Raw genomic sequence first — 6,217 nt, forward strand, 5'->3', positions numbered from 1 at the left:
GAAAGCCCAGCCGGCCAGCCCCCTCTCCCTCTGCCTCCCCAGGGAACCGTGTCCCAAGCAGGGCCCTTCACCCCATCTCTGTCTGATCTCCACTGCGTGTACGGATTGACGGGAAAGATTCTAATGGGCTTTAAGTTAATAAGCTGGGAACGAATTAAGTTTGATCTCTGCCAGAAGCAGATGGCACAGCTGCCCGGCCTGGAACAGCCCAGCTGGAGCAGTGGCAGGCGGCAAGGGCTGGGCGGGGGTTTGCCCCACTGGGCTCTCTTTATTTTTCTTTCCTTCCCCCAACTTTTTTTTTTTTTTTTTTTTTTTTTTTTTTTTTGAGACGGAGTCTTGCTCTGTCACTCAGGCTGGAGTAAAGAGGTATGATCTCGGCTCACAGCAACCTCTGCCTCCCGGGTTCAAGTGACTCTCCTGCCTCATGCTTCCAAGTAGCTGGGATTACAGGCACCCGCCACCACACCCTGCTGATTTTTGTATTTTTAGTAGAGGCAGGGTTTCACCATATGGGCTAGACTGGTCTCGAACTCCCGACCTCAGGTGATCCACCTGCCTTGGCCTCCCAAAGTGCTGGGATTACAGGCTGAGCCACTGTGCCCGGCCTCTCCTCCCCCCAAACATTTTATTATGTTTTATTTTAAAGAGATGGGGTCTCGCTTTGTCTCCCAGGCTGGTGTGCAGTGGTGGGATCACAGCTTACTGCAGCCTCTGCCTCCTGGGCTCAAGCAATCCTCTCACCTCAGCTGCCTGAGTAGCTGGGACTACAGGAGTGGACCACCATGCCCAGATAATTTTTAAAATATTTTTAGAGATAAGAGTCTCAGTATGTTGCCCAGGCTGGTCTCGAACTCCTGGCCTCAAGCAATCCTCCTGCCTTACCTTACTATGAAATTTTTAAACATAAAAAACAGTGGAAGCTGAGCATGGTGGCTCACACCTATAATCCTAGCATTTTGGGAAGCTGAGGTGGGAGGATCGCTTGGGGCCAGGAGCTTAAGACTAGTCTAGATTACATAGCAAGAACCCCATCTCTATTTTTAAAAAAAGGGCCGGGTGCAGTGGCTCGCACCTGTAATCCCAGCGCTTTGGGAGGCCGAGGTGGGTGGAACACCTGAGAACAGGAGTTCGAGACCAGCTTGGCCAACATGGCAAAACCCCGTCTCTACTAAAAACACAAAAATTAGTCGGGTGTGGTGGTATGCACCTATAATCACAGCTATTCGGGAGGCTGAGGAAGGAGAATCACTTGAACCCAGGAGGCAGAGGTTGCAGTGAACAGAGATCGCACCACTGCACTCCAGCCTGGGTGACAGAGCAAGACTCCATCTAAAAAAAAAAAAGAAGAAGAAGAAGAAGGCCAGGAGGTGGCAGCTCACCCTCCTGTAATCCCAGCACTTTGGGAGGCAGAGGCTGAGGTGTGAGGATCACTTGAGGCCAGGAGTTTGAGACCAACCAGGGCAACACAGTGAGACCTCATCTCTATTTTTTAAAAAGTGGAAAGAATTACACAGTGAAAACTCACGTGCTCACTGCCCGCATTCTGCTCTCTGCTTTTTCTGATCCCTACCTATCCATCTATCTAGCTCCCTATCCACCTGCCAATTCCAAATTTCCACGCATTTCAAAGTCAGTGGCAGACATTAGGGCACTTGGCCCTTAAACATGCATATCGTTAGCTAGAGGTCAAAATGTGGTATGGGCTTTGTTTAGTTTTGTTTTTAGGCACAACTGATAAACAGTGAAATCTATAAATTTCTTTCTTTCTTTTTGAGACGGAGTCTCACTCTGTCTCCCAGGCTGGAGTGCAACGGTAAGATCTCAGCTCAGTGCAACCTCCGCCTCCCAGGTTCAAGCAATTCTCCTGCCTCAGCCTCCCAAGCAGCTGGGATTACAGGCATGCACCACCACGCCCAGCTAATTTTTGTATTTTTAGTAGAGACGGGGTTTCACCGTGTTGCCCAGGCTGGTCTCAAACTCCTGAGCTCAAAGTGATCCGCCCTCCTTGGCCTCCCAAAGTGCTGGGATTGCAGGCGTGAGCCACTGCGCCCAGCAGGAAAGTAGAAATTCTTTAACAAATTTCCCCATGCCCTTTCCATTGTTCTATTTAGATTTCTTTCTTTCTGATAACAGCTTTTCTGCTTATTTATAGTTTACCAGAAAATCATTTTACCCAGTTTTTTCCTTTTTTGTTTTTTTTCTGCACACAGTGGAAAGCATCTTTTGTGTTTCCCTTTGCTGTTTCTGTATCCCCTAACGCTGTCATGCTGCCAGCTTTCCATATTATTCTAAATCTTCCTAACCGCATAGCCTGGTGGTGACTTCAGATTTCTCTGCAGGGTTACATATTATTTCCCTGATTTCTCTGGGTTTTTCAAATATAACAATCATGTCATCTGTTCCCCGTGGCGGGTAACGTAAATCGGGGACTTGTCTTGGCCAAGGGGACTATTTGCAGTGTTTGGCTCTTATGACGAACGTCTTTGTATATAAAAACTTTTCTGCATTTAGAAATATTTCCTCAGGCCAGATTTTTCTGGACCAAAAGGTAAGCATGTCTTTTAAGCCAGTTTATGTTCCAAAAGGGTTGGTCCCATTTTCAGTCCCACCAGCAACCCAGCAATGGGGAGATCTGGCAAAAAAAAAAAAAAAAAAAAAGCCTTGTGGCGGGCGCGGTAGCTCATGCCTGTAATCCCCAGCACTTTGGGAGGCCAAGGCAGGCGGATCACCTGAGGTCAGGAGTTTGAGACCAGTGGTGAAACCCTGTCTCTACTAAAAATACAAAAATTAACTAGGCGTGGTGGTGGGTGCCTGTAATCCCAGCTACTTGGGAGGCTGAGGCAGGAGAATCGCTTGAACTGGGGAGGCAGAGACTGCAGTGAGTCGAGATCGCACCACTGCACTCCAGCCTGGGTGACAGAGTGAGACTCTGTCTCAAAAAAAAAGCATTGTTCCAAGGATTCCAACCCCTCACCATGGCCAACAAGACCCCCCTTGGCTGTTTCCCTTCTCCAACCTCACCTCCCTTCTCCCCGCTGCCCCTGTTCCCACAACAGTGGCCCTCCTTCTGTTCTTGAATTAAATGAGCTGTTTCCAGACTCAGCACTTTGCAGTGGCTGTTCCCTGTGCTGGGAACACCCTTCCCACTAACATTTCCATCATTCAAATCTCTCAATTCAGATATCGCCTTCTCAGACCACCTGGATACCAAAGCCCAGCCCTGTCCCCTAGTCACGTGCTGGTGCCTGCTCCATCCCCATCTAGTCTTCCAAGCATTTGATGCTTCCGAAATTACTGTACCTGTTTATTGCCAGCACCCACCATTTAAGTGCAACTCCAGGGGAGCAGGGACCCTTGATGCGTCCCCTGCATCTAGAAAATGTCTCACATGCACCTAATAATGTTTTTATTATTGATTTACTTATTTATTTTTAGAGACAGGGCTTTGCTCTATTGTCCAGGCTGGGGCGCAGTGGCACGATCACAGCTCACTGCAGCCTCCACCTCCCAGGCTAACACAATCCTCCCGCCTCAGCCTCCCGAGTAGCTGGGATTACAGGCACACACCACCATGCCCAGCTTATTTTCGCTTTTTTTTTTTTTTGGTAGAGATAGAGTCTCTATGTTGCCCAGGCTGGTCTGAAACTCCTGTGCTCAAGCCATCCTCTCACCTTGGCCTCTCAAAGTGCTGGGATTATAGGCGTGAGCCGCTGCACCTGGCCCACCAAATAATTCTTATCTGGAAACCCCACCCCCACATCCAGGACAAGGCAAGGATCCCCATTGAAAGCTCTAGGCTTATGGGAAGCACTGGAGCTTGTGAACTTTATTTTTATTTTATTTTATTTTATTTTTTCCAGATGGAGTTTTGCTCTTGTCACCCAGGTTGGAGTGCAGTGGAGCCATCTCGACTCACTGCAACCTCTGCCTCCTGGGTTCAATCAATTCTCCCACCTCAGCCTCCTGGGTAGCTGGGCTTACAGGCGCCCACCACCACGCCCAGCTAATTTTTGTATATTTAGTAGAGATGGGGTTTCACCACGTTGGCCAGGCTGGTCTCAAGCTCCTGACCTCAGGTGTTCCGCCCACCTTGGCCTCCCAACGTGCTGGGATTATAGGTGTGAGCCACTGCGCCCGGCCGTCATGAACTTTAAGATTAACTAGTTGGAGCAATGGACTGGGCCCCCCTGCAGCAGCACCCCCCACCTCCGCCCAGACAGCAGCAGAGGAAGGAGAGGGGTGTCCCGCCCTAAGAGTGCGTCAGCAGCCCCCGCCACCAGGTGATTCCATTCACCTGGGAGAAAACGGAGGCTCCCAGGTGAATGGAGTCACCTCACTCAACACTTCCTTATTCAGCTCCCAATGCAGTCTGCCCTTCAAGCAAATATTTGGCTCCTGCTGTATGCCAGCCCCTGTATGCCTCACTGAGCACTGAGGATCCAAAGAGAACAAAAGCAGGTCTCTACTTTCAGGGGGCTCCCAGTCCTTTAGAAGGGATGGGCAAGGCCTGGAGCAAAGGTGCTGACCCCATTGGTGGCGGGGCAGAAGAAACCCTGGGGGCTCCCTGGAGCGCTGACAACGGAGATGTTGCTTAAAGGGGAGAAGGAGCTGATCTGGTGGAAAGTAAAGGAAGGGCCTCGGGTAGGAGCCTGGTGGGGGCCTGGGCAGGCGCCTGTATCCATCCCACCTGGTGGCTCAGACCCGGAGGGTCTCTCCTGATTCCCACAGACAGGCCCCCACAGAGACCCAGGACAGGTGTGATTCCCACCTGGTTCCTGATTTCACCTCGAGGCTGGACCCTTCTCCCAGCCAGTAACACTCCCAGTCCCCCAGGGCTGGCTGATGTTCTATACCTGGGCTCCCTGGGCTCTACTCAGTCTGCCCTAGAGCCAGGCTACAGGTGAGTAGAGGGAGAATAGGGCGGGGTCATGACTCCATTCACCTGGGAGAAAAACGGAGGCTCCCAGGCAAAGGGAGTCATGGGAAGCAAGCTAGCCAGTTCTGATCCCAAGCTGGGAGGAGAAAGGGAGCGGGTGGAGGTAGGAACCAAGTGAGGGCAGGGCATGACTGAGGGTCGGCCACAGCCCCCACTCCTGGCTGGACTTGCTCTCTGCCCCTTCTCCAGCAGGTGAACTCCTACCCCTCCTTCAAAACTTTCCATCTGGTCACCCAGTGGCCTCGTGACTGAACCTACCCACCCACCGGCGGCGTTGCTGGCCTCCCAGGCGAGTGGATCTGTTTAGGGGGAGCAGCCTGGGCACCAAGGCTGAGGGGTGGGCAGCGGGGGTGGTGGGCTGGGTCAGCCGCAGGTCACCCGGGGCCACCACGCCGCACCCTGGTGTGTTGGGGATCCTGATTTCAGCCTCAGCCTGGGCCTGGCGCCTGCACAGCCCAGCTGGATGGAAGGGTGGGGGGAGGGAGAAAGGAAGAAAGGAGATGGGAGCAGAGGGGAGGAGGGGGAAGATGGGGGAGAGGGGAGGGAAGAGGAAGGGGAAGGAGAGGGAGGGAGGAGGAGAAAAGAGGAGGATGGAGGAGGAGTGGGGATGGTAGAAAGGAGGAGGGAGGGAAGAGAGAGGGAGGACTGAGTAGGAGAATGGGGAAAGCGGAGGGGGGGAAGTGGAGGACGGAGGGAGAGGGAGGAGGGGAGAGACAGGAAGGGAGGGAGAGGGAGGAGGGGAGAGACAGGAAGGGAGGAAGAGTGAGGAGGAGAAAGGGAGGAGGGTGGAGGGGAGGGGAGAAGGGAGGAGAGCAGAAGGAGGGTAATGGAGGACTTTGGAGGAGGGTAATGGAGGACTTTGGAGGAGGGGAGGGGTGGGAGGAGGGAGGGGGAGGGAAGAGAAATGGGGAGGAGTGGAAGGGAGGAGGAGAGAAAGGGAAGGGGAAGATAGGAGGAGGAGTGGGGAGAATAGAGAGGAAGGGGAGAGGAGGGAGAAGGGGTGGGAGGAGGAGGGAGAGGGAGGGGAAGAGGAGGAATGGGGAGGAGGGAGGAGGTAGAAGGGGAGAGAGGAGGAGGGAGAGGGGGAAGAGAGGAGGAGGAGTGGGGAGGAGGGAGAGGGAGGCGAAGAGAGGAGGAATGGAGAGGTAGGGGAAGAGAGGAGGAATGGGGAGGAGGGGGAGGGAGGAGAGGAGGGTGAAGGGAGGAGGGACGAGGGGGAGGAAGGGGGGAGGGGTAGGGAGGAGGGAGGAGCGAGAGGGTTGAGGGAGGAGGAGGAGGGAG

This window comes from Pan troglodytes, chromosome 6 (assembly GCF_028858775.2).
Source record: "Pan troglodytes isolate AG18354 chromosome 6, NHGRI_mPanTro3-v2.0_pri, whole genome shotgun sequence".
Classification (NCBI taxonomy): Eukaryota; Metazoa; Chordata; class Mammalia; order Primates; family Hominidae; genus Pan; species Pan troglodytes.